Source organism: Nannospalax galili, unplaced genomic scaffold (assembly GCF_000622305.1).
Source record: "Nannospalax galili isolate Female #2095 unplaced genomic scaffold, S.galili_v1.0 scaffold161, whole genome shotgun sequence".
NCBI classification, from domain to species: domain Eukaryota; kingdom Metazoa; phylum Chordata; class Mammalia; order Rodentia; family Spalacidae; genus Nannospalax; species Nannospalax galili.
Genome location: NW_008348586.1, coordinates 5,515,317 through 5,526,593, shown reverse-complemented (window position 1 = coordinate 5,526,593; position 11,277 = coordinate 5,515,317). Strand labels below are relative to the sequence as shown.

At 40.5% G+C, this 11,277-nt stretch overlaps 1 protein-coding gene across 2 annotated transcripts in view; it reads right to left on the bottom strand.

Moving 5' to 3' along the window:
* Nucleotides 1–11,277, bottom strand: part of Sorcs3 (sortilin related VPS10 domain containing receptor 3) — a 664,579-nt gene that overhangs the window by 207,083 nt on the left and 446,219 nt on the right. The window lies entirely within an intron of this gene.

Sequence of the window (11,277 nt, the reverse complement as noted above, 5' to 3'; positions counted from 1 at the left end):
CGGGGCGGCCGGCTCGCGTCCCTCCGGGTGGCTGAGCGAGCGCTGGGGCTGAGCCCTGCGAGTTTGGAGGAGGAGGAGGAGGAGGAGGAGAACACATTGATCTGGACTATTTTGTGTGAATTTGTGAATAATATTTATGAACAACAACAACAAAAAAATCTCTGGCCAGTACCCAGAAGCAGGAAGCTGGGAATTCCCACAAATAATCCTTACAGACCTTCCAGAGAGAAAGCCCAGGCAGCTGCCTCTGATCTTAGACATTCATGCCAGTGTTAGACACAGAAAGCCAAGTGCAAGTGCCAACACACACACACACACACACACACACACACACACACACACACACAGAAACATGCACTGGCTAAAGAGCACATAAGCCTGGTCTCTTGCACGTTCCAACTGGTAGGATTCATGGAGTGTGACCACCACAGGTGGCATTTCTAGGACTAGACACTTTGGTAAAACATTTCTTTCCCCAAAGAAGCTGAATAGTGGCAGCCTTAGGCATTTGATGGGCTATTTTCCCCAGATGTTACTGATGCATTTCTCTTTGGTTTTCTTCACCTCATTTATTCTCTAAGGTAGAGCAGGCAAGATTAGTAATATTTGACTGGAAGAGAAACTGAGGCAGGGAGATGTTTGTATCGTCTCCAATTACATAGGGACCAGGCCAGAAGTTTAAAAATAATGACTTGCCTTCCCAGCCTGGGGCAGCCCCAAAGCCTTGTGTACGTCTCACCGATCTCCCAGCTCTATCTCGTGAGTCAGCTCATCTGCTCCTTCCAAGACATCAGGCCTCATTCCTGCAGCAGCTCCTCCTTCCCCATTCCAGAGAACAACCTTTTCTCTGCCCACCCCAAATTCCAGTCATCAGTACTTCACCAAACTGGCAACTCATGAGAACCAACTGAGGAGGCCAGAAACTAATAGACACCTGGGGTCTCCTGCTTAGATCAATGAAGCCCAAACCCTTGAGATGGGACCCACAATATCAGAATTTGTTTTTTAAAGCCCCCAGGGTATTTTGATTTCAGAAGCAGAACCCCATCTTATTTAGTTTTGAATCACTGCCTCTTATGTGCCTAGGCCATAGTGTGTGCTCCCTATGTGTTTATTAAACCAACAAATAACCCATTTACTTGTGATGATGCCAACATTTCCATGTGAAGTTCACTTGAGGTCTGACACACAGAGGACTCCTGTACTCTGCCACTGCCCTGTTTCTAAGTGATGTCCTCAGTATTAGAGAGTCTGTGGGTGCTTTTCCTTTAGCCTGTCTTCACCAGCACCGGTAGGGCAGCATGGACACAAGCAGAACCATAACAAATACACCTCCTGTGGTCACAAAATGTTATTCTGTATTGACAAAGGAAGAAAGTGCTTGCGTCTTAAACAAATCAAACTAATAAGTAAGCAAGAAACTGTTCTCTCAGCATGCTCACTCCTTCCCACCTACAATCTTACACACATTCAAGTCTGAAACCAAGAATTAAGTGTTCCTGGAAGCCTTCTCTGACCATCCAGCTCACGTCAATCTCTCACACTTCTAGAAAAATCAGAATCTTGATCATAAATTCTCTAGATGAAAATGTTTGGTAGGGTTTATTAGGGGTATTGAAGGGTGGGAGTTGTAAGGGATACAATTGTGGAAATGTGTAGCAAAATGCAAATAATAAAAATGATAATAATGATAATAATGGATTTTGATGACGTCTTGTGTTGGGTTTTCCTCTTAATATGACCATGGCCTTCTCTCAGTCTCAGTCTCTCTGTCTCTCACTCTCTCTCCTTGCATGTTTCTGTCTCTGTCTCTCTGTATGTGTGTCCAGGGTCTCACCATATAACCCAAACCCAGACTTACCTTGAATTTATGCTTTAACTTCCCAAATGCTAGGATTATAGGTGTGAGCTACCACACCCATGCTTCCTATTTGCCACAGGCTACAGCTCAGTACCAGACACAGTTTTGGCTTAACTGATAGGAGTAAGAGATTCAAAGCTTCTCAGTATGTAGGTGCAAGGGGAGGAGACGAATCTGGAGAGAGGTGTAGGGACCTAACTGGTGCTGAGAGAACATTCTTTACCCCAACCTTGGCTGTGGCCCAAAGGTCCATATCCAGCACAAAGTGCTGCTGTCCACTTTTCTGATACTGTCAACATTAGCCTGGGGGCTTCCAGCTTAGTTGGCATTGTTGATGTTTTTGACTAAAGAATTCTTTATTTGGGGGGGTCTCTGTTGTGCACTGCAAAGAATTTAACAGCATTTCCAGTAGATAACAGTAGCATCTTGGCCGCTGTGACAACCAAAGATGTTTCTAGGAGTTGTGAACTATCTCCCGGTGAGAGACAAAATCACTCCCACTACAGAGCCCTGCCTGAGCTAGACACTTCATTGCTGCTTGGATGTTTTGCCACCCTTGATAATAAGGAAGTCAAAATAAGCACTGGGGATGTGCCCTTCCTCACCTAGTGCAAACACCAAACAGCTGAGAAGCCTGTGAACTGCTGTTGCTCTGGGCCACAGCATCTCACCAGGAAATGAGCTGAGATCAAACAGAGGAATCAGGTCCCTAGTTTTAAAGTCCCACCCCCAGCTCTGGAAACTCAATGTAAAGAACATGCACACAAATAGACTAAGCAAAAACTTCAAGATGCAGCCGTACACCCAGGTCTGTTGAGGGCAGGGGCCGGTGGAAGTTGTAAGGGACGTGTATGCGGGAATGTGTGTGGAAGTGTACAGGATAGCAATGATAAATGCTAATGGCTACGGAGAACACCTTGTATTAGGCATTGTGTTGGGTATTTATAAGCATTATCTTAACCACCAAAATGAGTTTTTAAAGGGCATGCCATTCATCTAATTTTCTTCACTGGTATAAAGGGGATAAAAAGAGAGATTAATTAATGTGCCTAAAGACACATGATAATAACAATTCACTGTAATCATACCATGGGTCGAGCACTATTTTACTCAGGAATGCTGATTCTACTTAATTCTTATGTCAACTCTAGGAGCTGAGACTCAGTCTTTTCCTCTATGTTCAGACACTGAGAGCCTCACCTTGCCCCTAGTCATGCAGTTAGGAAGCAGCAAAAGTAGAAGTTACGTCATGAAGGAGACTTGAGCCAGAGCTCACCTTCTCCCTTAAATTGATGCACCTGTCCTGAGGGAGAATGGGATTCGAGCCCAGCCAGCTCTCCCAGAGTGAAGATTCTATCCAACATGCCCTGATCCCATATATGTCCATATAATGTAGCATTGTAGGGATGTTCTGTATATATCTCTAGTCTTGCCTAACATGTTGGTTCTTGACTGATAAACCTGTATAAACTAAGTCACTCACATTAGTGAACACCTGTAAGCAGGGAATGTAGGAAGAGAAAAAGGAGCTGGGTCAAGGTAAATGCCGAGAATTAGTGAGTACAGATATTTTGTGGTGACCGATAGAGAACTGATGGAAAATGTATTAGAATTTGTTGACTCTTTGTGTCTGTGAGATAGAGGAGTTTAAGAGAGATCAGAGGGACTGTGACAAAAGGCAATGAGACAGGGATGAGATGCCTGATCAGATATGCCAAGCAGGTGACTAAATGATCCTGGTACCTGTTCCATTTTAAAAATCAAAATTCCTTCACCTTCTAGGGCTAATATTATGGCAGAGAACACCAATTTTTATTTATAGGTATGTGTTTGTGTCTGTGTGTGTATGCTACACATATGCAGGTGCCTGCAGAGGCCAGAAGAAGATGTAGACCCCCAGAGCTGGAGTTACAGGTGGTTGTGATGTGGGTGCTGAGAATCAAACCTGGGTCCTTGTAAGAGCAGCAAGTTCACTTAAGTGCTAAGCTATCTCTCCAGCCTCCTGTTTCTCCCATTTTTGATACAAGACAAAACACTAAGAAAAACACCTTAAAGGAAGAAATATTTATTTAGATGCATAGTTTCAATCTGTGGTTAGCTGCTCCAATTCAAGAGACCTTTGGTGACATAGAGAATTATGGTGGAAAGGCTGTAATGGAGCAGATCTGCTTAACTCACAATGGTTGGGAAATAGAGAGGAGAGGAAGTGCCTGGGGACAAGATACACCCTTCCAAGGTACACTCCCAGTGAACTTTGTCCTACAACTATGCTCTACTCTTAATAGTACCTTCAACTATGAATTCATGAGTGGATGATGACCCATTGCCTATCAAAAATCCATCAGCTGAAACCAAGCCTTCAATTCACAAGCCTGCAGAGGACCGTTTCAAGATGATTCAAACCAAAACATATAACCTGGTGGTAGTGTCTGCAGCAAGGCAAAGACAAATTTACAAGCATCCCATTGAAACTGTGCTGGAGAAAACTTCTGGAATGTTTCTACAGAACATCAGATGGTAAAGTCAAATTATATCAGGATACATTATTACTATAAATATAAAAGCCACCAATAGTAACTGGCCTTAGCTATGTTCTAATACTAATTTTAATTAAGGTATTTTAAAACAAACTCCATAGGGCACAATAGAAGTAGCATACATATTGTAATCATACAAGAATCTTTGAAAACAATTTATGAATAGTTTAAGCTCATCAATCATGAATTCTGTCATAAGTCTTTTCTGAAACCTACCACCCATGATTGGTAAAAACGAATCTCTTTCAGATTTTACCTGCCTTCTTTAAGAATGATCAATCCCTCGGTTATCAGCTCTCTAGCACAGTCTACAGTGATGTACCAACAGTATTCTTTAGAATTCCATTGCTATAAAAAAGGAATATCATAACAGAAGTTTCTTAGAGTTATGGGGATTAGATGAGCTAAGTAGTGAACACTTAGAAAACAGTTGGCATACAGAAAAAATACTCCATATTTTACCTATCATTACTTTACGTGAAAGACAAACCTACCCTCCAGTTACCTTCCTTGACCCTTTTTCCTCAGTATTACATTTGTTGACTGCCCAATAATGATAGTGCAGTTCTAGAGAGTGGATAGCAAAGGGCTGTCTACCAAAGGACATCAGTTTCTGCATCTCCTCCCTGCCTAGATTTATCATTCTATCACAAATCCTAGAAAGCAACTTTTGATGATGGCCGTTATAACACCCCTTCGGTCTCCTCAATATAAAAATCATTGAGATAGGTTGAAATAATTCTTTTCTCCTATCACACATGGTTGTTGACCTCAGGGACTGATAATATATCAATGTATTTAATCACAGTGCTTGCCAAAGGGTAAATCAATGAATATTTGTTGAATGAATGATTAAAACCCTTTTACTCAGACCACCTTCAGAAGGCCTTGCCTTGAGCATTCTGGAATTTCTAAACAAACTCTTCATGTGTTCAAAATATCTCACTGTCCTTCCATGCTCCACAGAATATCTGTCTTATGGATTGCTCACTTCATGCTAAGGAAGTGGAGATTAAAGACAAAACAAAATTATGTACAGCTGAATAATGTGAAGGTAGTTTCCTTTGGGCAAGGGGAGTATTTGACATTAATTGAGTAACAATTTATGAGCCCAATAATTGCATCAAAAATCATGTGAAACTGTGAATGGAAGGACTGTGATTATTTTCCAAAACTGGAAGCATTTCCAAGTTCTGAGCAAAGACCAAGGACATAGGGTACAAAAAGAAGTAGGGAATCCACAGCCAAACCTTCAGGGAAGGCACTGAAATCAGCCCTAGAACCTGCACTCAAAAGTTACTGATAGAAGAATAGGAAGAAGGTCAAGTGGCTGACAGCTTATTTTTAGCAATGGCACCCTGTGTGAGAACAGTCTTCAAGTCTGATCACATAAAGTAGGTCAGACAGGAGGAACATCTCAGGATCCATGACAGCTCACCTAGACAGGACAGTCCCCAAGAGAGTTGGATGCAGCAACCTTTAAAACGTCACAGTCTTATTTGGCCCCTTCATTTCACAGAACAGAAAATAGCCCTTGCAAATACCCCGAGACCCAGGGTTTGTGTCAAGTGCTCCTAGAATCCAACTCGGAACTTTAGTCCCAGGCTCTTCATCATGTGCTTGGCTGTCACCAGGGAGCAGCAAGGCCAAGAGTCTATGCTTTTTTCTCTCTGCCTGGGTATGAATTCCAAGGTACAAATTTCCCTAGAAATAGCAGAATTGGACTTTGGAGTAGAAAATGAAAGTAAAACACTGATAGATAAGGTCAAAGTAGCCATGTTTTACCAACTGATTGGCTCGACATTTAAATAACAAGATAATCTCTTTACGAACATTATTTTCAACTGAAAAATCATAATTTAATATATTAATAAGGTTCAACATGATGTTTTGATATATGTATACAATGTGTAATTATTTAAATTAATTTAATTAGCATACCTATCACCTCATCTTTTTGTGTTGTCATAAGACATTTGAAATTTGCTCTTTCTTATTTGTAATGGATTATTAGAGACTACTATCATCCTCTATACCTCCACATACCTCTCCAGTTCACAGCTCCCTCCCACGAGCTCTCTCTCTACTTGGAATATTCCTTCTACTCTACTTTCAGTAGACTGTGCCTATAGCTCGGTCCAATGCCTACTTCCCATGAAAACTCCTTGCCCTGGCTTATATCAGAATTGGGGAGGGGAAAACTGGAAGAAAATTAAACACCAATGTGTTGGCCCTGCCCTGTGAATTCTGGTTTAGCTGAACTAGTCTAATGGTCCTCTCACTCTGACTCTCATTTTCATATGAATAGAATCTACTACTGTTCCTGGCATTAAAACAGGGATGGCCTGAAAACATCTTCAAAGATTCTGACTCAGGTGGTCTGGATAGGACCCAATAACTTTTATTCTATTTTTAAAAATTATTTACTTTAAAAGACTCCCAAATTGTATAACTTTTATCTGTAGAGAGAAAAGAAAGTCCTTGGCTGGTAAATAGGGGATGTGAAGGAGAAGTAAAGGCAAGAGTAGTTAGCATTTCAAATTCTAGACAGGGAAGCAGAAAAAAGTCAGAACAGGGCAAATTTTAAATGTTCATATCAGAGTCCATTGGGATTTCTTGAAAAGAGCATCCAAAAGCGTCCCTCCATTGGGTTCCTCCTCATTTTTCTTTTGTCTGCCAAGGCTGGACTCAAGAATGATGGACTCAGGATTTGTTTTCAGGCACTTTGATAGTTGTTGGAGTGGTTAGAATCAATGTCAATTCCCTCTCAATGGCTTCTAGCTAAGGGGAAAAAACAAATTTATCCATCATTTTCGAACAATACTGGGTTATCTCCCTTAGCTACAGGTGGACACTAGAGTATTGCAGACCAAGATTTGAAGTCTTATATCAGAGCAGCACTTTCTGCTTAGAAACAAAATCATCCAATTGCCTCACCCTGCATCCTTGTTCAGCATGGAAGTTGCCAGAGTGGTCTGCATCCCTATCCCCTATCAGCAATTTGGGTAACCTCTTCAGAGGATGGTGTGATAAGAATAGGAGGTAGAAATTGGCTAGGCAGTTAGGGTAAAAAAGACCCCAAAGGAAAGTAGCCAGTTTCTTAGCTAAAAGTGAAAATGTCTTTGGGCTTCTTAGCAACATACTCTGTTCCAAAGGCCAAAAATGTCAAAAGTATTTGGGAGCTCCTAACTAATCCCTAAAAGATTTTAGGGTTACTTCCTCAGAGCAAGGAATGATAGAGTAGCAAAAAGCTCCATTAAAAGCAAGAAAGCAAGCAAGAAAGAAGAAAGTACTAGAAGCTGTCAGAAGAAAGCAATGGGGAGATATGGGAGGAGTTGGAGGGGAGGGAGTGGACGTGGATTTGATCAAAACATCTTATATGCATGATGAAATTCTCAATGAAGTTTTTTTTAAAGTTAAAAAAATTATTTCATTTAATATTTTTATTTTATGTGTATGAGTGTATTGTTTGCATGTCTGTACATGCACTTGTGTACTGCAATGCACGCAAAGATCAGGAAAGGGCATCAGATATCAGATCCCCTGGAAGTGGGGTTAAGGATAGTTGTTAGCCACCATGTGGGTGTTGGAAATTAAACCCAGGGCCTCTGTAAGAGTAGCCAGTGCTCTTAACCTTTGAGCCATCTCTCCAACCCCAAGAACTTTTATTATTAGGAAATACATAGTAAACATAATGATCATGGTCAAGATTCACACTTTCAAAAGCACTAAACTGAAGCAAAGTTCAGAAGTCTTCAGATGATTAGAATGTACAGAGTAGAGCATCATTTAGTAGTACCCAGAATTCAACTTTAGATTATAAAGGCCTCTTCTTTCAATGTATCAGTGATGCAGGCAAGAGCATACATTTTGCTGTCAAACCTGGACTGACACTTGCTAACTGTGGATCTATAAGTACTTTATCAGATTCTCCATGTCTCAAGATTCCCATCTGCACAATGGGGAGGTAATAATAATAGGGAGATAGGGAGTTTATAGTTGGTAAAGTGATTGCCACACAAATATGAAGATCTAAGTCTTATCCCCAGAACCCATGCCAAAATAAGCTGGCTATGGTGGCATACTCTTGCAATCCTAGTGCTGTCAAGGCAGAGACAGGTGATTCCCTGGGGATCACAGGCCAGCCCCAGCCTCCTCTAATCAGCAACAAGCACACAAGAGATCATTTCTCAAAAACTACAACAAACCTGAGGTGGATAGCACCTGAGAAACAATACCGAAGGTTGACCTCTGGCCTCCAGAGCACATACCTCTTTATGTGCAGGCCTCCCCAGACATGTACACCCCTTCACACAAATGCACACACACACACACACACACACACACACAAATAAATAATACTAACTGCTGTTATTTTTATGAAAATAAGTATGTAAAATACTTAGGAGAGGCATATGTTAACGCTCTTCGACTATACGGTGTTTACTATGAAATTGTTCGTGTTATCTCAGTGCAATTAATAATTATTCAATACCTCTTCAGTGCCTATATTTTTTACTCAGTTTAAATGTCTTATCTCAATCATCAATCAAACTCTGAGATCAACAAAGTACTTTTTTCTTTTTCAGACGGGGAAATTGAGGTTCTGGTGTGTTCAACTGCCTATCCATTGGCGAAGAATGAGACAGAGGCAGAGCCTGGCTTCAAGCACAATCTTCTTCTACTGTCAATTATTTATGTACTTTATGTTTTTTTCCTTCTTAGTTACACTCTCCTTAAAGACAGCCTCTAGATCTGATTAAATTATGTTTCTCACTAGTGCATAGCACCATGTCTTGTACTGCATTTATTAAATAACTGTTGAGTAGAGGAATATACATGAATAATAATAACCCAGCAATATGTTTAGGAGAAATGTTGAAAACAGTTCTGTAATATGATGAAACAGATTCCATTCATTTAATTAATCTCTAAGCAATTAAGTGGATAAAGTCTTCATTTTATATTATTATGCTGTTATTTTCTCCATTTATCCTCAAAGCAATATTGAGTCTGTCAAACATAGTCATCTGTGATTTGCTTGGCAAATGTGATTGTCCTGTGAAAACCCCCAGGATCTCCTGCAGCTAAAATGAGCATATGACTCTGCTAGCAGACACTTTGAAGGCTTACCTTCCATGCCACAAGTAGCCCCCTGCCTTAATCAACTGCTAACTAGTTTAAATTAACAGAGTTTTAGGTGCTGATTGCCACACCCATATCTGTCTGTTATCAGCCCTGTCTATACTGAGAAGATCAAGGCTAGATCTTCACCCAACTTTCCCCAGATTTTGAGACTGGTTTGAAAGACTGTAACAGTGTGGCATGATACTAGAGCAAGTTGTTTTAGAAATTTTAAGCTGATAGAAGAAAGAAATAGTGAAGAGAAAAGACAAGGGCTCTGCACTCTTCTGGGATAGGTTTTTCCCTGGGATCTAACCACATTTCTTCCCTTGGATCCTAATGTTCACTCTCTCTTTCTCTCTCTTCCCTCCCTCCCTCCCTCCCTCCTCTTCTTCCTCTCTCCTCTCTTCCTCTCTCCTCCTTCCTCCCTCCCTCTTTCCCTCCTTACCTCCCTCCCTCCCCTTTCTCTCTCCTTACAAGAGGAGAGCCTCCTCAGAGCCATTATTATCACATTCCATAGGAAGCTGTTCACTGTATCTACAGGCCTTCTTCTTATGACCCTCAGACAGCTGTTATTGCCTCAGCCTTCCAGTTGTCCAATGAAAAGGTGCTCACTAGATCTTGATGGGTTATGGCCTATTAGTGGGTTATAAAATATATTTCATTCATTAAAATTCAATTGTTAGATCTGGTGTTCTTAAGATAAATGCACAGGAGTGGCATTGCAAGGTCATATAGCAGACCATTTTTTTTTGAGAAACTTACATACTGATTTCCATAGATGTTGGACTAGTTTACAACCCATCAGGTACATAAGGGTTACCTTTTGTCTATATCCACACCAGCATTTATTGTTTTCTTAATGGCTGACATTCTGATTAATGTGAGATGGAATCTTGTTATAATTTGCATTTCCCTAATGGCTAGGGATGTTGAACATATTTTAACAGATATACTTGCATATCAATGGTCCTTGAATCATTGTTCACAGTAGCTGAGTTTTGAAGTCAAGTTAGATGCGTAACAAAAGAGGGATGGATAAGAAAAATGTGGATTGTTTTTCAATCATAAAGATGAATGAAGTTATGTGATCTGAGGGAAAATGTATGCACCTGGAATCAACCATATTAAGCAAATTAAACAAGTCTCAGAAATAAAAATAATGTGTTTTCTTTCATTTGTGGTACCTAGAAGATTTCATATAGCAAAATAAAGGCATTTGTGTACATATTACATGAAAATAGAAGTGAGATTAACTACAGTAACAGAGAGGACCAAGGAAAGAAAAGCTCAGGGAGGGGACAGTGAGGCAGGGTGCATGCTCAATATGCAAGATATATCTGCAAAAAAATTAAAATAAAAAGACAATTTTTAATAAAATAGAGGTGATTAGAATAGAAAATATAGGACTGTATATACTCATGTAAATGTCAGGGATAAGTGAAGTATTTTTGCAATGTTTTTGCATAAGGTACATAGAACTGCATGAGTAATTTTTTAAAAATTTTGTTTATTATTTTTATTTTATGTGTATGCACGTATTGCCTGCTTGTAGGTAAGCGCACCCCTGTTGTGCAATGTCCACGGAAGTCAGAAGAGCCTGACCGATCCCCTGGGACTGGAGTTACAGACAGTTGTTAGGTGCCATGTGGGTGCTGGCATTCAAACTCAGGTCTTCTGCAAGAATAACCAGTGCTCTTAACCACTGAGCCATCTTTCCAGCCCCCTGCATGAGAGATTTTAATCCAATATCTT